Raw genomic sequence first — 19,549 nt, forward strand, 5'->3', positions numbered from 1 at the left:
GTTTTTTGCTTTTGTATCTTATTCATTTCCAAATATATCCTTGCCCATCCCCTCCCTAGCAGGCCATCCCATGTAATAAAGATTAAGAAGGAAGGGGGAGGGGTAGCTAGGTGGCGCAGTGGATAGAGCACAGCCCTGGAGTCAGGAGGACCTAAGTTCAAATCTGGCTTCAAACATGTGACACTTACTTGTTGTGTGACACCAGGCAAGTCACTTAACCCCAACTGCCATCCACCAAACCTGAAAGTATGTACGATATTGTACGCCCAGAGTCTTCTGCTCCTCCCATAACATAAGAGAAATATATTTTCTCAACTCACCCCCAGAGCCAAGTTTGGTCATTATAATTATATACCTCTCAGTTTTGGGGGTGGGGCTTTCTGTTTACATTCATGGGCCACACTTTGATTAGCCATTCCCCAATCAATATGCAGGGCAGCTTGGTGCAGTAGTGGATAGAGTTCTGGGCTGGAAATTAGGAAGACTCATTTTCCTGAGTTCAAATCCAGCCTCAGCCATTTACTAGTTGAATGGCACTTAGCCCTGTTTGCCTCAGTTTCCTCATCTGTAAAATGAGCTGGAGAAGGAAATGGCAAACCACTCTAGTATTTTTGCCAGGAAAACCCCAAATGGGGTCACGAAGAGTTGGACATGACTTAAATGACTGAACGACAACAAATTAATATGCACCTAGTTTATCTCCAGTTCTTAGCTACAACAAAATGTGTTGTTATGAATATCTTGGCTCATGCAGGACCAATTTTTTTTCTGTCTTTGATTTTCTTAGGATATATGCCTAGTAATGGGATCTCTGAGTCAAAGGGTAAAAACATTTTGACAACTTTTAAAACTCATTATTCTAAACTCCTAAAAACATAATTTGCAACAAAGATCCAAAAACAGTAATTCCCCTTCCCTTCTCTCCTCCCATCTACTGCTTACCAACTCTATGACCTCATAGTCATTCCCCTTCTTTGGGTCTCTGCTGCTTCATCCAGAAGAAGAGAAGGCTGGACCAGATGAACTCTAAACTTCCTTCCCACTCTCAATCTACAATCCTTTGATTAGCTAGTTTGGGGATAACTTTATTCCATTCAGAGATTATCTGGACCTGTAACTAAATTTGTTCGTGCATAAATGAGGTCTCAAAGACCAACAAAGATTCCCCATCTCTATCCTGACTACATAGACCAAAGTAACTGATAGAAGAGTGAAACATGCAGTCTGTTTTTTTTCTGCATGATACACAGCATCTGAAAAACATCTCTTCCATCCAATGCCTTCTCCCTACTTACACTGCCACCACCCTTATCACCTCTCACTTAGACATGGCGATAGCTTCCTAACTGATCTCCCTGCCTCAAGTATCTGCTCACCCTTGTCAATCATCCATATAAATGACAAAAGATTTTCCCTAAGCACAGATCTGACCACGCCACCCCCTACACTCAATAAACTTCAGTGGCTCCCTATCACCACTAAAATAAATTCCTCTGCTGAGCTTTTGATGCCCTAAACAACCTACCAGACAGTATTATTTACATGATAGGTGCATGAGAGGATTGCAAAGTGCTATGTAATATATATATATATATGTATATATATATATTGTGCTCCATGTATTTGTCATGTTTCTATTAACAGCGGTTGCCTTTTTAAAAGTATGTTTATATTCTATATGTTTTGAATGGCACTTAATGTTTTTCCACACTTGGACGAGACCAGGTCTTTCAGAGCCAAGCCTAGTCTGCGTGTCTGTAATAAAGAAGCTTTGGGAATTAAGTATCATTTACAGCCTTTATTCTCTCATCTTTAAAATGAAAGTTGAGCTGCTAAATGATATTTAACACTCCTTCAACTCTAAAATCTTATGATTCCTATTTAAACAAGTAAAGTAACAATATACTGAGGGTAAATCGGCCTTTACCTTGGAGAAAACTCGATGGAAAAACTGAATTTATGCAGACTGCTAGAATGGAAAAAATATTGGATTTTGAATCCAAAGATCCATGTTATATCATGTTAGACAAATCCCCTCTCCTCCCTGGGCATCCATTTCTTCATCTGTAAAAATATGGAGGTTGGCTTCAATATTCTCTAAGATTCCTTCCATCGATTCTATGAACTTACTCTAGAAATGCAATCGATAAAATGTCAAGCTGAATATATTGTTGGAAAGCATAATGAAAGCTCATGTAGGGGAAAGATAAATGTTTTAAATTATTGAATTATAAGGATATTAGGATTATTAGGATATGAGGAAATTATTGAAGTATTAGGATAAATTATGATAAATCTGTAAAGGGGAAAGCTCTCTAAAATTAGAGCTTCGAATGAAGACTAACTGGAGGGTAAACATTCTTGTTTGGGGTTTTTTAAAAACTTTCTAGTCCAAAGATAAGAAATCCAATCCATCACTTTCCCTCTAATGTCTTCTTTGTACCTCAAGTCTCTGCACTTCGAGGTTGGTTTTTATTTGAAGAGTCATCAGTACAGAAGAGAAGTGAGCTTAGTCTCAGAGGATGTAGCTAGAGAAGCCACAAGGAGGCAGAGTGGACATAAGAAGTCTTCAGATTGAAGCTGGTTGACCACTTGTCTGAGACATCATGAAAGAGATTTCTGCTTTGAGGAAGGAGCTGGGATAGAGAAACTCTCAGGTCTCTTGCAACTCTGAGATCCCATAATTCTCTATTTCAGTAATTCTACTACCAGTATACCACCATAAAGGAGAAGGTTCATTTTTAAAAGCATGGGATAATAATATTTTCTCACTAATTATGTGGAAAGAACACTGGTTTTGAAGTTGGGGATCTGGATTCCAGTCCTGATGGTTATTTTTTACTTATTTGTCTTTTGACGAAATCACTGCTATTAATCAATCATGAATGTTTATTAAGCAGCTACCATGTGAGGCTCCATGTTAAGTACTGAGGTTCCAAAGGCAGAAAAAAATCAATTAACTCCTGCCCTCAGGGAACTCACATCCTAAGGAGCATGGGAATGGGGGCAGAGGTGGGGAGGGAAGACAATGTTTATATAAATAAGCATGGCATCACCTCCCTGGTGTCATGGTCCTCTTCAGGAATGAAAGACAAATAATGATAACAACAAGCATATAAAATAACTACAAGATAGATTGCCCGGAGGAAGGACATTAACAGCTGGGGAATCAGGAAAAAGACAGTGCCTCCACAGAGTCTTGAAAGAAACAAGGGATTCTAAGTGTGTTCCAGGTATGGAGCTTCACTAGTGCAAAGCACAGAGATGAGAGATGGAGAAGGGACTATAAGAATGCCAACTTGGCTGAGCCATGGAGTAGGCTTATCCAGGCCTCAGTTTCCTCATCTCTAAAATGAGGGAGTTAGATTAATCCCTAAAGTTGCTTCCAACTCTAAATCCTGCCCTCCTATAAGTGTGCAGTAGAAGTAATTTTCACAGTAGCATAAAATCAGTTTGTGGCATTTATCCAATTTTCTTTGCCTCTTTCCAGTCATCTTTAAATTTCAGACCTACATGTTCAAAGATAAAAAGATTTGTAGGTTTCTTTCCCTCTACTCGCGCAAGCACATCATTTTTGAAACCTGCTGTCTGGCTTATGTCATTCTCAGCGGGTCACTGAATTAATCTATATCTAGCTGATGTCTTCCCTAGGAAGCTTTTAGGAAATCAAAATAGTAGTAGATTATTCTTCATAAACACACACATGTGCTCAATGCCTAGTGAGAGCCCAACATTGCCACTGGGGCATAAGGTCAGCTTCAGGGGAGTGATGTTCATTTCTTGAATACTAAACGGAAGTGAGAGGGGGCAATCTACTTCATTTTTTTTTTAGTTCAGGAGTGCATGCTGAAATATCTCTAATGATAAATAAATATTCAGAAAGGCCATTGTCCTTGGATTCAGGAGACTAGGGTTTGAATCCTGGTTCTGATATTTGTTGTAGGAACCATAGGCATACCACTTAATGTCTTTAAGCCCGATGTGCAAAATGGAGAAAATCATACTTGTACCCACAGGACTGTTGTGATGAAAGCACTTTGCAAACTGTGAAGCACTATAGAAATGTGAATATTTAGTCATCTCGTATCAGCAGGTTAGGATGTTGGGGAGGAGCTGTAGAGAACAAGCATTTATTAAGTGCCTTTTGTCATTGTTCAGTTGTGCCCAACTCCCCGTGACCCTGTGAACTACACTCTCCATGGGGTTTTCTTGGCAAAGATACTAGAGTGGTTTACCTTTTCCTTCTCCAGGTCATTTTGTAGATGCGGAAACTGAGGCAAACAGGATTAAGTGACTTGCCCAGAATCATACAGCTAGTAAATGTCTGAAGCAGCATTTGAACTAAGGTCTTGCTGACTCCAAGACCAGTGCTCTGTACATTACGCCACCTAGCTGCCCGCCTAGGAATAGCATGATGCACTGCAAAGAGTCCTGGCTCCGGAGTCAGAGGGTCTGGGTTCATATCCAGCTTCTGATGCTTACTACCTGTGTGTCTTTTCCGGGGGCTTAGTTTCTTCATCTGTGAAATGAGAGGTTTGGATTAGATAATCTCTGAAGCCCTTTCCACTTCTTCCAAATACAGAATCCCGTGAGTCAGTTGTAGTAGGATGTGGACAGTTTTCTATTTCATTCTAGGCAAAAGAAGGTGATTGTTCTTTAACATCCATAAAAGAGACTCAATCAATAAGCATTAAGCTCCTACTGTGTGCCTAACACATAGTGAGCACCAGGAGTACAAAGACAAACAGGAAACTATCTTGGTCCCCAAAGAACTTTTATTCTAGCAGAGAAACAATGTGCACACACACATACACACAACATGCACACGCATATATATATATAATATACGTGCACATATAATAACCAGATGTCTAATTTTACTGCCACTGGAGTTTCCAATGGGGAAATTCTCTATAGATACAGCAAACTCTCAGGAATTCTGAGTTATAAGAAAGGAGGGAATTCATTCTAGGCATAAGGGACAATCCATGAAAAGGCACAGAATTAATTGTTGTGTGTGAGTATTAGCAACAAGACCATTTTGTCAGGACTGCAGTGTACAGAAAAGGAAGTCATGTTATAATAAGTCTGGAGGGAGGGAGGTTGGAACCAGGTTGTGAGAAGCTCTAAATACTAAATAGATGAGTTTATATTTGACCCTGGGGGTAATTGGGAGCCATCGGAGTTCATTGATCATTGAGATGACATGGAACATAACTTTGCCAGCTGTATGGATGATGATGGATTGGAATTGGAGCGACGAGGCAGGAAGATGTCAGAGGATGATTGCAATCATTCAGGAGAGGGGCCTGAGCTAGGGCAGCAGCCTTATGAGTAGAGAAAGAATATATGAGAAAGGCGTGGGGTCTGCCTGCCTCTCAAATCCATCCTCCAGCTGCTAAAGTGATTTTCCTCAAGTACAGGTCTCATCACATCACCCCTCCTACTTATTAAACTCCAGTGGTTCCCTATTGCCATGAGAGCAAATATATTCAAAGCACCCCCCCGTAACCTGCCCCCTCCTACCTTTCCAGTCTTCTTACACCTTAATCCCCAACACATACTCTTTAATCCAATGCCACTGACCTGGCAGAACCATGGGCATGAAATGCCATAGTAATGCAGTGCCACCTACCATAACTTCCCTCCTTAGGGTACCCAGCACAAATATCGGGGTATCTTTCATACCTGTAGTATTATAATTAGCCCTAGTTCAATGAAGAAATGGGGGGAGGAGTAGAAAGTGAAAACATCATTGGTTTAAGCCTCTTATTCTATACCTGAGAAAACTTAAAGACATAGAGGTAAATGTATATGGCCACAGTGAAAAGTAAGTATGGGAGCCAAGATTCACACCCGAGTCTTGTGACTTCAGATCCTCTCCACTAAACACTCCTTGACACCATCTCACTGTCAGTGGCTTCCTATCTCCAACCAAGCAAGCAAGCAGCCTTTTTAGACACCTGGGATGTACCAGGAATTGTTCTGGGCTCTAGAGATACAAACATAAAGCTGAGACCATCTCAGCCCTTGGAGGGTTTACATTCAGCAACATGTTCAGAAATAAGTAAATATATGGATATCTATATGTATATTATAAAAATAGCTAAAATTAATTTAGCAAAAAACACTTTTACAAATATTATTTCATTTTATCCTCATATGCCTCCCTAGGAAGCACTTATTATTATCTATATTTTATAAATGAGGAAATTGAGGCCTTTTCCTTTCTTATTGATTTTTTTCTTCTTCCTCATTTTCTTTTTTTCTTAAGTATTTTTTTCTTTTTGGAGGGGGAAGGCAGGGCAATTGGGGTTAAGTGACTTGCCCAAGGTCACACAGCTAGTAAGTGTGTCAAGTGTCTGAGGCCAGATTTGAACTCAGGTCCTCCTGACTCCAGGGGTGGTGCTCTACTCACTGTGCCACCTAGTTGCCCACCTTGTTTTCTTTTAAAAATATTCCTTGTTCTATGGGATGACTTTCTGGGAGCAGGGGAAAGAAAATTATACAATGGGTAATTTGGGCCATGGAAAAACACAAAACATCAAAATTTATTTTTAAATAAAAATAAATAAAATTTCATTTAAAAAAACCATAGTGATAGAGTAACACTATATATATGTCTAACTTTTGGACCAGGCATTCAAGGCACTCCACAAAATTCTGTGCTCTGATGCCTTTCCAGTCTATTACAGGACACCACATTTTGTGGTAAATGCATTCAAGGACTGCAAAAGAAAATACCGAGTGAGTGCCAGGGAGTGAGCAGGAAGAGAAGGAAAGGGAAGGGAACAGGACAATCTTCATTAAAGAGATTCGGAACTTGTTTTGATTTTATGTAGTAAGCACTTTATAAATGTCAGTTATCATCATCATCATCTCCTGTTTTGGGTCAGTTTGCCTTGAAATCTGTTTCAGTTTGGCTCCACTCTCACTGTTTCCCTTGGACCTTTGCTTCCTGGGTTTGAAGCTATTTTCTTTTACCTTCATTGCATGTTACAATTAGTGGTACTCACTCCTTGGCTGGCCACTGAAATGCCCTCTTTCTGTCACCTTTTTTTTTTCTTCCATGACTGTTTGAGCAGGGTTGGGTTCAGTTCTCCTGGAAGGTGCTGATCTCTTAAAAGCCTTTTCGTCTGTTTCCCTCCCCCAGGGTATTTCTCGCCTTCGGAGAATCCATCTTACTGACAGCAGGCTCATCTTGTGACTGTAATGTGTCCAAGAAATGCCGCCTTATTGATAGTAAGTGGCCTGCCAGCTCTTGCTGTCCTGACCCAGCTGTGGGAAAATTCCAGAATGGTTTCCTGGGCTTAGGCATCTCTCTGGGATAAAGGTTTGTAACCTCTAAAGTTCTATGAGTGGGAACATTTTTCCCCTGTATAATCCTTTGGGAGTGGGAGTGGCCTCCCTCCACCAAAGTCCTTTTCTGTTACCACTGTCATGGGGGGCACAGGGCAGGGGTTGATCAAGACACCTCTGTTCAATTGATTTCTGCCCCAGCCTATATAATACAATCACTGAAAGTAAGGAGCATGTAACAGCAGGTGTTTAAAGCCTTAAACGAAGTGCAAACCAAGTCTACACTCTTCCTTGAAGAGAGGCTGAGTCAAGTCTGATAAAATGAAAGGGTGGCTAGCCAGTTGCTGAGCCAAATTGTCGAGGAATTTCATAGAGGCAGGAGACAGGTAAGAGCAGCAGAGTACAGAGCCAACTACAAAGAACCCAACTAGCGAGAGGGAATCATTCCTCGACTTTCAGGAAAAAGAAGGGAATTTCTCTCCGCTATCAGTCATGGTATCTTGAAGCAAAACTACAGTTATCCCTTCCACATCATGATTTTCCCTATACTGATTTTGATATATTGTGGCTTGGCATAAGAAATTAAATGGGAATTTTAGGGGAGTTTTGCAGAAGCTGCAGGCAACATGTGAAGGCCAGCAGACAACACAGAAAATGTTTAGATACTCGGAAATGCATAAAATATATGCATAATATTGTGTAATATAGATATAGTTTATCTTTTAATACCATAGTAATTCAGACTTCTTCTCTGGTACAAAGGGAGGGACAACAAATTTTATGCAGACTTTCCAGACTGCAGTGGCACAGTGCCCCTAACACCTTTGATGTGGAAGGGATGATTATATTTGCTTGGTAGAAGATAGGAGAGAGGGTCCAGTGAGCCGAAGCAGGTGACAGATCTAAGCAGAAGACAGGTCAGAGGAATATAAGTCAAGAAGATTATCAGTCCCAGATGTTCAGAATGGAGCTGTGAAAGGAAGAGGAGCAGGGAGTCTGAGTGATCTATCCAGTAGAGACATTGCACCCAGGGGAAATAACATGGATGTATCTCAAGAAGGGAAATCACATTGGGGCCCTGTAGTGCCAGAGGTGTGAGTTGCCTAAGCCATATGTGTACACTTTGTGTGCCCCTCTATACTAGCGTATCTGTGTGCCTATTCTTCCTACAGGGGCATCTAGGTGGCACAGCAGATAGAGCACTGGGTCTGGAGTCAGTAAGACATGAATTCAAATCCAGCCTCAGACACTTAGCTGTATTTTCCTGGGCAAGTCATTCAACCCTGTTTGCCTCAGTTTCCTCATTTGTAAAATGAGCCAGCAAAGGAAATGGCAAACCACTCCATCTTTGCCAAGAAAACCCCACATGGGATCACAAAGAGTTGGACATGACTAAACAACAACTCTTCTTATAGATGCTATGTATAGTTATGGGATAATTCACCTCAGGTCTCTCGAGGAATATTTTGTACCTACTATCCCTACAATGCAGCTACAGCAAACACCTTTGTTTTGAGCTCTGTTTGTGTCCTCTGGTTGATTGTTAAAGGTCAATGCATCAGCAGAGGCTTATGAGTAAGAGTCTTAGGAAAGCAGACCCACCAATACCTTCAACCCTCTGAGGGATCCAATCTGTGAGTGTGAGCTGGTGGAGCAGGCTGAAGGGGGTGCTGCACCTTATTGTGGCTAGGAGGCGATGATGAGTTCTCAAAGATTATGCCAATAGAATGGAAGCTCTGATAGCTTCTTCCAAGTTGGCCTGGTGAGAGAATGCCCCCAAGGCACCAGACTAGCCAAGTTCAGAGAGGAATATGGCCAAAATATTGGCCACAAAGTTTGAAATTTAGGGGACGCTAAAACTCATTAAGCTTGTTAGACCAAGCTGTGGAAGCATCAAAATCTACAAGGAGTAGGGTATACCCACACTGATGAAATCATGAATCATTTGCTATGTTGGTATAGGGATTTCATCGTTACAAGAAAACTCCTTGAGATTTAGAGTTGACTGGAGCACAGAGAAGGTAAGTGACCTGCCCTGAGTCACATAGCTAGTATGTCCCAGTGGTGGGAATTGACCCCAAGTGTTCCTGCCTTCAAGGCCGCATTCCCTAAAAATACCGATGTAGCTTCCTCCCTCTTTTTCCTTATAAATGCTTATTAACTGACTATGAGCCATCTTAGCCTTCTCCTTCTCTTCCTCTTCTTCCCCATCTTCCTCCTTTTCTTCTCCTCATTAGTGTGGCCTAATGGATAGACAGCTGGCTTCAGAGTAAGGAAGACCTAAGTTTAAGTTTCACGCTTGACACATACCAGCTGTGGGACACTGTGCTGGTCACTCTCAGTGCCCCAGGCAACTCTCTAAGACTATAAATTGCAAAGCAGTTGCATACCTGCACTGGAGAAGAGAGTTTCCTCACCTAGGAGTTCCCTAGACCCATTAAATCACTTATCTGGTGCCTGCCCACCAAAATGTAATTGGCATTATTTTTGTGACTGGGCCCCATCCTAACTTGATTTGCAAAAATCTGCCCATTAAGGGGACAATTAGAAGGCTAAGGGACTGGGAGCTGGGAAGGGGGCTATCACGAATGTTAATAGATGTCTGTGTGCCAATAAAGCCCATTATCTCAAAGAAATTCCAATTAAAGAGCATCTGTGGAAAAAGAAGGTTAATCCCAGGTGTTTACTGAACCCCACCAGATCAATTAGCCTTAGTCTTCAGTTACATGAAACTTCCTGATCAGCACTAGGCTCTCACCCTCTCACATTCCTCTTGGTAATTGTACACTCCCCCACTTTCCTGAATCATTAATGGTCCAAAATGATTTCAATTCAGAACATTCTATTCAGACTAGAGATGTAAATTTTCTAGAAATTTTGAAATTATTGGTGACAAGGAGAGGGTTGGAGGTTTTGTTTTCTCAGCTTGAGGAAGGAGGCAAAATTTGAGGAACACTAGAAGTCTACATAATAATTATTCTTTAGACCCTTTTACAGATCTGATTTCTCTACCTCTTCAACCTCTGCAACTGATGTTGATGAATGAGCTTGCAGTTATTTGGTGCTCTTTTTTGTGAGTACTTATTGTATCTCACTACATGATAAATATCCCATGATGCTTCTTGTATTCGTTAGGCTTATTATAAAGCTGACTACCAGCTCCTTTATGTGCCTTCTGAGGATCCCCACCCCCTGCCCCAAACACGTACATACATGCTCAATAAATCCCAGTGGCTTCCAATCACCTCTAGGATCAAATATTAAATCCTCCGTTTGGCTTGTAAAGCCCTTCCCAAGCTGACCCCTTCGGATCTTTCCAGTTACTATTCCATCCTGTGACACTGGCCTCCTTGCTTTAATTTGCACAAGACACTCCATCTCCCGTCTCCTGAATTTTCTGTGGCCCTCCCCCATGTCTGGAAATTTCTCCCTCTTCATCTCAGCTTCCTGGTTTCCATGGCATCCTTTAAGACTCAGCTCATATTTTACCTTCTGAAGGCCTTTCCAGTCCTCCCCTAACTCCACTATTAGTATCTTCCATGAGAGTGCCTTCCATCTACCCCATATACATCTTGTATGTACATAGTTGTTTGAATGACATCTCTCTAATTAAATTGTAAGTGGTTCATTTGCCTATGAGCCCTCTTTCCATTTAGCTACAACTTCCCTCTTTCTTGTGGTTTATAATGAGAATGTCAAGCTTGATATGATTCACCTCTTCCTCCTCGGTAACACCCCGGTTTCATGGCCTTAAGCAATGTGAGAATCTTGGAAGAGTTTCTACCCAGGACAGTTTGGTTTTCCAGCTGAAGGGTGAAAGAGTGCCTTCAAGTCTTTTCAGATCCTCAGTCTCTGTGGGGAGAGACAGACACAGAGAGAGACAGAGACAGAGACAAAGAGACAGAGAGACAGAGACAGAGAGAGAGACAGAGAGAGAGAGACAGAAACAGAGGCAGAGACAGAGACAGAGACAGAGAAACAGAGAGAGACTAAATTCACTGAACTTTCTGCAAGGAATGTGTTTCCTTTCTCAGATAAGAACTCAATTTTTTTTTTCTTTTTATATTAGTCAGTAATTAAACTCAGCCTGTGGGGAGGAGTCCATAGTAAAGAAGCCCCTTAGTGGAAAGGAAGAGAACAATTACCCAAGTGCTCTTTGAATCCAATGTCAATTTTGTCATAGCATTGGGTACCCAACTATGTCCATAGGAGTGTGGGCCCTCAGTAAAAGATAAAGAGAACAAAGGGCCCCAGCCTGCCTGGAACTAGTGGATCAGTGTTGCTATACAAACACCAAGCCAAATCATTGGGTTTCTCACCTGAAGGGTTGAGGGAGTGACTTCCGGTAGAGCCCTGGTCCTGGGATCCCTCCAAGGAGCTCTCCATGTACTCAAGAGAAAGGACCAGGATTTTTCCTCTGTGAAAGGAGGCCTGGTTTCCTTTTCTTTTATTGTTTCTGGATTTGCTAGCACTAAGACCTACTAGAACTTTAAAAAAAATGATATTAGTTTGTTAAATTGGATCACCACATATTTAGAAATATAAATGAGTCTTAATTTTTGGATTTGATTATCAACAGTGCCACACAGTGCTTAAAATTTTAGTATAAGGCACAGGGAAAGACATTCAAGAATGGTCATATAGACCCTCTATAAGTTTCAAAAGAGCTATCCAGTATTTGGAACTATGGCCTTCACCAAACACACTCCAGTAGAGTTGCTGAGAATATCACATTTTAAAATTCAGGACAGACTGCGAAGGTAGGGGTCAGCTTGGACAAATATTCCACCCGCCCCCTTTAAGCAAGTGACAAAATGCCATGACACTTTAAACAATGAGAACAAGTCTTGATTTTTCAGTGGGTATGAACAAGTCCTGGATATAACCCTGTTCAATCAAACAATTAATCAGCCATAGACATTAGACTAAATGCAAAAAAGACTTTAATCAGCTTAGATGTCTTTGAAAGCCACTAAATAAACTGGAATGATTTTGCAAAAAACGTGTGTTCAGATTGGTTCCCCACTCTTGGTTGAGTGACTTGGTCATATCTTTCCGAGCTTCTTTGAAGCCAGTTAGATACACAGAATCATTTGAAAGAAGAAAGAAGTGTCTTGCAAAACTTCTGAGAAGCAGTCACTTTTGGAGACATGGGAAGGGGAAGAAGGCAGGAAGAAGAGCACTTGGACCCCTCCTCCCTTGGCCAGAGGAGGATCTGATACACTTCATGGGACTAGAGGATTTGGATTTTTCATTTGCATCCTAGTAGTGTTCCTGTGATAGCAACAACTAACAGTGGTATCTGCATTGGGAACAAAGAACTGGATTTAATGAGAAAAGTCACCTCAATGCTCTACAAGGAGTTCAGCAGAAAATTACACCATAACTAAGAGAACATCTTGAAGACTACAGCAAAAGAAATTTGAGGAGCTGTGAGTTACCTCTTTAACATATATGCTTTCTGAGTTTGAAACCACTTTCCCCCAGACCACTCCCCTGAGCCAATTAGACAATGTTTCACAGACTTTGACTGCATCGTAAAAAATATATCACCATACCGCTATAGTAAATACCTTTTTCTAAAAAACTAATTAAATCTAGCTGAGCGGAAGGAAAACACACCAATGGGGGGCTCATGAGTGTTAGGATAACACACACATGTGCATATGTACAGTCTATACACATACAGACACATGTTATATACATGTATATACTCTTATGGTACAGTATATATGTGTGCATTAGACATGTGCATGTGCACAGGTGTGTATTCATGGTAGACAGATAGACTGATAGTTAATCATCCAACCCCTCAGGGCTATGCCTAGATTCTAGAACTCTGAGGTGTAAGTGGCAGCCATGCTGTAGGGACCTACCTTGACAGTTCAGGTTGGGGTTAGGAGGACTATGTCTCAGAGCACATTCTACAGTTGGACGAATCCATAGCTCTAATGTGTGCCTTTTTCCCACAATCCTTTCAACACTATTACCATCTTTTAATATGATGCGCATTTGGAAGGGCAACCTATAGAGCTTATTGATAGGTATGTAATATCTGGTTGGCCCTGGATTGAACAGGAAGAGAAGAGAAGGCTGGATTATTTCACGAAATTATAATGCTCCTTTGTTGACCCCAATCTCTTTCTGGAAACAATGGCTCATCTTCTGAATGCTGACATTCTACAGATCTATCCCCTGCAGCGCTTTGCTCTCCTGAAACCTCAATGGTAGATAGAAAATCCTTTTCTGTTTTTGGACCCTATAAAGTTGAAAAGGCTTCAAGTCCAGATCCTGTACCAAATTCTGCGTCTGTCATCTGAGATCCATTCTAGCTAAATTCAGGGATACTCTTCACCAGAAAATTGCTTACCAAATGATGTTTTTTTAGAGGCATTTGGGGTTGTGACTTGCCCAGGGTCACACAGCTAGTAAGTGTCGGAAGCCAGATTTTAATTCAGGTCCTCGTGACTTCAGGGCCTGTGTTCTATCCACTGCATCACCTAGCTGCTCCCAGGTGACAGGTTTTGTTTTTTGGGTTTTTTTTTTTGATCACACAATCTTATCAAACTGTGTACTATTAAGGCCTAGAGAGATGGGGATCTGTATTGCTGGCAGGAGTACTCATACTCATAAAACTTTGGATATTTTGAACTGTTGTAGTAAGTTGTCAATGTTTTAACAAGCTCCAGCTTGGGATTTTTGCCTTCCTAACATTTTTCTTACCATTGTGGTTTTGTGCAACCCATGTATCCCTGCATGAGTATGCTCCCTTCCTTCCATCATTTATACAGATCAGAGACATCACAGATTCATCAAAGTAACAAAATAAGTTTGAGATCCTGGAAGAAAAGATGTTTCAAAGGGAATGCAAAGTAGCTTACTTTTCTACTTAACATGCCCTCTATACAGAGACAAGGGATGGAAAACCTCTCTGGACAATTTGGAGTCTTTCCAGGCATGTTAAACTTCCTCCAAAGGGGGTTTCTTCTGAGGAGGGGAAATGCTTGTTTTTCAAAAACATCTCATTAGGGACCTGCCAACTGACTAACTTTTTCATAGCTGGAAAATTTCATCCTCTGATAAGAGACCTGAGAACAGCTGGCTGAGAAACACATCTATAAACAGCAAGAAGAAGCATGACAAAGGACTCTGTAAGGACAGATGCCCAGGACAAGTTTTCATCTCCCCTGCTACAAGTACATCAAGGCCTTCTTGTTGGTTTGAGGCCAGCCTGGGGGCAATATTACTACAGAGGAAGAAGAGGAAAGAGAGAAGGACAAGTTCCAGAATCTAACTGATTTGTCTGTTGTTTCAATTGTCATCAAACAAACCCAGTCCTGATAAGGGCAGGAGCTAACTGCTGGGGGTCTATCCTGGAGTATTGCAAAGGAAACAGATATGTCCCTTTTTACTCCTTTAGTTAGATAGGCGTTCCTGGGTTGTTACAAAATGGCACTGGCTTTTAGCCATGAGCTATGGTGAAAGTGCTGACCTCTGGATTTTCTAGAGACACCTTGAAGGGGGACCTAAAAACAATGAAGTTCTTTGTTAAATGCTATTTTTTACCTCCCCTTAGTACTCCCTAAATGTCGAAAACCACTTAGTGTGAGAAGAATTGACGCTGAGAGTGATCCAGTATTTTTAGACCAGCTCTCTTTCTTACAGACACGTGAAACACAGAAGTAGAAGTTATAGAGATGATGGAGAAGGAGCAGGTATGGAAGTATAACTCAGGAATGCCGGCTGTAATCCAAAGGAGAGCTAATACACAGGACAGCAGAATCATGACGAAAGACTGTGTTGACAGGTTAGAACATTGGGCTGAAACTGGCGATAATGTGAAGTTTTATCCTATGTTGAAAAAAAATTGCTTCATAAATTCAAGATGAGGGAGGCATGAAAAAAAGGTTTGAGTGGATTATAAATTCCGTATGAGTCAAGAGCATGATATGGAAGCTAAGAAAGCTAATATATTTTGGGGCTGCTTTAAGAGAGACAGAGTAGCTAGGACTAGGGATATAATAGAAGGATTCATTCTATGACTAGAGATTCTAAAAAGGAATTTGCATCAAGTGGCCTTCAGCCAATCAACAAACATTTTTGAAGCTCTTATTATGTGGGAGGCAGTGTGCTAAGTACTGGAAGATACAGATAAAAGCAAAAATCTGAGCCCAGCCATCGAGGAGCTTATATTCTAATGAGGGAGATATCATGCAAATAACTCTGATCATACAAGATATAGACAGTATAAATAGAAGGTATTATCACAGAGGAAGCCCTAGAGGGTTGGTAGGAGGAGGACAGCAGAAAAGGGATTTGAAGTGAGTCTGGAAGGAAGCCACAGTGGCTAGGAGTTGAAGGTGAGGAAAGAGAGCTTCCCAGGTGTAAGAAATGGGAGGAGGAGTTTTGTTTCCACAGAACTAAAGGTGTGCTTCCCTGCCCTTCCCCACCACAGCTTTAGCAGAGACCAGGGCTCAAGGTCGGTCAGGTGAGAGGTCAGAGGCTTGTACGCATGTGCATACTTTTTGAGAAGGCAGTCTGGGGAATTAGAGAGGCCAAACCCACTTGAACCTGTTCAAGCTCATCTAGGGTCTGGTCTTGGTCGAGAATCCAGGCCTACTGATTTGCATCATTTGCATATGTTAAAGAAGGAAAGTAGGGGAAGTAAAAGAATATAGTTTAATCCTAAACTAAGACAAGGAAAATCTAATTAACTTCACTTTTGCTTCTGTATCTTATTATCCTATTTATATAAACTGTATAACCTAGGAAAACTATGTAAAAAAACAAAGATTGTAAACTAATCATGACTCTAGCAGGAGTGGAGGGAATGGTTACCCCTGCTCCTGCAGCTGTATCGGTGTGAGTGTTCCTGTGAGCACTACACCCGCTCTCTCCGGGAGCGTAATAAAATGCCTTCCTCTGCCCACTCTGGTCCTGAGTTCTTTGGCTGTGAATGGGCAAATCACGTGGACTTTCCTAGGGTCAAGTGAAGGGAAGCAACAGGCAGCGGAAGCTTACCGGGCTTACTCCTGGATCTTGTCTTGGGGTGTCCTGTGATCCCCACTGCAGTGTTAAGAGGGCTACCACCCTGGATTCCCTTGGGGAACCTTGTGGTCTGCACGGCCTTCTTAAGGGGACATCACTTGGGACTTCCGGCCCTGTCTCGGGAGCCTTGTGATCTTACCGCCATCCTAAGGGGCCATCCCTTGGGTCTTCCTTAGGGTCTGACCCCTAGGAGGCCCTGTGATCCCCACAGATTAATGATGGCTACCACTTGGTCTTCCTCTGGGAATCCTGTGGTCTGTACAGCCTTCCCTAGGGAGTATCACAGGGTTCTTCCTCAGGACTTTGGCCCTGCCTAGGAAGTCCAGTGATCCCCAAAACCACATTTCTCACACCAGGCATGAGAGCTTCCCAGCCAGCACAAATTCATGGAAGCAGGGAATGCAGTGTCATGTGTGAGGAACAGCATTTAGTCTAGGTCAGCTAGATAAGAGTGCACAGTATTGAGTAAAGATTAAGAAGACTGGGAAGGTAGGAAGGCTTAAGACTATTAAGGACCGGGGCGGAGCCAAGATGGCGACTGGTAAGCAGGGACTAGCGTGAGCTCCATACCGAGTCCCTCCAAAAACCTATAAAAAAAGGCTCTGAACCAATTCTAGAACGGCAGAACCCACAAAACAGCAGAGGGAAGCAGGGCTCTAGCCCAGGACAGCCTGGATGGTCTCTGGGTGAGGTCTATCCCACATGGAGCTGGGAGCTGGGAACGGAGTGGAGCAGAGCCCAGCCTGAGCGGCGTGGACCAAAGACACCAGGAGCCAGGCGGAGGGGGCCCTAGCGCCCTGAATCAGTGAGCTGCGGCAGTTACCAGGCTTCTCAACCCACAAACACCAAAGACTGCGGAGAAGGTTAGTGGGAAAAGCTGCGCGAGTGGAAGGAGTTTGCGGTTTCGGCTTCCGGCCCCGGGGGCAGCGGAGGTGGGGCAGCTACAGCTGTTGTTGCTTCTGGCCCCAGGCCCACCTGGTGGGAGGAATTAAGTGGCGGATCAGAGCAGGAGTGCACAGCCTGCTGAAGATCTAAGCCCAGTCCGGGTTGGGAGTTCTTGGGGAAGGAGGAGTGCTGGTGTGGCAGAGCCGACACCTCCCCCCCAAACATGGAACATAGAACTCTCTAGTCTACAAGCAGTCATACCCCACCGAAAAACTCAAGGGTCAAGTTGGTTGGCTGGGAATATGGCCAGGCAGTGAAAACACACCCAGATTCAGTCTCAGACTTTGCATTCTTTCTTTGGGGACAAAGAAGACCAAAACATACAGCCTAAAGAAGTCAACAAAGTCATAGAGCCTACACAAAAAGCCTCCAAGAAAAACATGAACTGGTCCCAGGCCATGGAAGAGCTCAAAAAGGAGTTGGAAAAGCAAGTTAGAGAAGTAGAGGAAAAATTGGGAAGAGAAATGAGAAGGATGCGAGAAAACCATGAAAAACAAGTCAATGACTTGCTAAAGGAGACCCAAAAAAATACTGAAAGATACACTGAAGAAAACAACACCTTAAAAAACAGACTAACTCAAAGGGCAAAAGAGCTCCAAACAGCCAATGAGGAGAAGAATGCCTTGAAAGGCAGAATTAGTCAAATGGAAAAGGAGGTCCAATAGACCACTGAAGAAAATACTACTTTAAAAATTAGATTGGAGCAAGTGGAAGCTAGTGACTTTATGAGAAATCAGGATATTATAAAACAGAACCAAAGGAATGAAAAAATGGAAGACAATGTGAAATATCTCATTGGAAAAACCACTGACCTGGAAAATAGATCCAGGAGAGATAATTTAAAAATTATTGGACTACCTGAAAGCCATGATCAAAAAAAGAGCCTAGATACCATCTTTCAAGAAATTATCAAGGAGAACTGCCCTGATATTCTAGAGCCACAGGGCAAAATAGAAATTGAAAGAATCCATCGATCGCCTCCTCAAATAGATCCCAAAAAGAAATCTCCCTGGAATATTGTCGCCAAATTCCAGAGCTCCCAGATCAAGGAGAAAATACTGCAAGCAGCCAGAAAGAAACAATTTGAGTATTGTGGAAACCCAATCAGAATAACCCAAGATCTGGCAGCCTCTACATTAAGAGATCGAAGGACTTGGAATACGATATTCCGGAGGTCAGTGGAGTTAGGATTAAAACCTAGAATCACCTACCCAGCAAAACTGAGTATCATGCTCCAAGGCAAAATATGGACTTTCAATAAAATAGAGGACTTTCAAGCTTTCTCAGTGAAAAGGTCAGAGCTGAATAGAAAATTTGACTTTCAAACACAAGAATCAAGAGAAGCATGAAAAGGTAATCAAGAAAAAGAACAAGAAAAAGAAATTGCAAGGGACTTACTAAAGGTGAACTGTTTTATTTACATTCCTACATGGAAAGATGATGTGTATGATTCATGAGACCTCAGTATTAGGGTAGCTGAAGGGAATATGCATACATATATGTTTATGTATATATATATATATATATATATATATATATATATATATATATATATATATATGGGTGAATGTGTATGTGTGTATATATCTATGTGTATATGTATATATATATATAGAGAGAGAGAGAGAGCGTGGACACAGGATGAGTTGAAGATGAAGGGAAGATATCTAAAAGAAATAAAATCAAATTAAGCGATGAGAGAGGAGCATACTGAGAGAGGGAGATAAGGAGAGATAGAATGGGGTGGATTATCTCACATAAAGGTGGCAAGAGGAAGCAGTCCTGTGGGAGGAGGGGAGAGGGCAGGTGAGGGGGGAATGAGTGAACCTTGCTCTCATCAGATTTGGCCTAAGGAGGGAATACCATACATACCCAATTGGGAATCTTACCCCACAGGAAAGAAGAGGGAAGAAGATATAAAAAAAGTGGGGGATGGTGGAGGGGAGGGCTGATGGGGGTGGAGGTAGTCAAAAACAAATACTTTCGAAAGGGGACAGGGTCAAGGGAGAAAATTCAATAAAGGGGAATGGGTTGGGAAGGAGCAAAATATAATTAGTCTTTCACAACATGAGTATTGTGGAAGGGTTATACATAATGATACACATGTGGCCCATGTTGAATTGCTTGACTTCTTAGGGAAGGTGGGTGGGAAGGAAAGTGGGGAGAGAATTTGGAACTCAAAGTTTTAAAAACAGAAGTTCAAAAACAAAAAAAAAAGTTTTTGCATGCAACTAGAAAATAAGATACACAGGCAATG

The 19,549-nt window shown here is 41.9% G+C and overlaps 1 protein-coding gene across 1 annotated transcript in view; it reads right to left on the minus strand.

Moving 5' to 3' along the window:
- Positions 1-8,182: 8,182 nt before the first annotated feature.
- The window catches only part of GPR88 (G protein-coupled receptor 88), a 53,676-nt gene continuing 42,309 nt past the window's right edge, over positions 8,183-19,549 (minus strand). Inside the window, exons 2-4 of the mRNA XM_036766179.1 lie at positions 11,619-11,786; positions 11,015-11,151; positions 8,183-8,269 (exon numbers count right to left, since the gene is read on the minus strand). The gene's annotated coding sequence lies outside the window, so the exon portion shown is untranslated. The remainder of the gene's footprint in view (positions 8,270-11,014; positions 11,152-11,618; positions 11,787-19,549) is intronic.

This window comes from Trichosurus vulpecula, chromosome 7 (genome assembly GCF_011100635.1).
Source record: "Trichosurus vulpecula isolate mTriVul1 chromosome 7, mTriVul1.pri, whole genome shotgun sequence".
NCBI lineage: Eukaryota > Metazoa > Chordata > Mammalia > Diprotodontia > Phalangeridae > Trichosurus > Trichosurus vulpecula.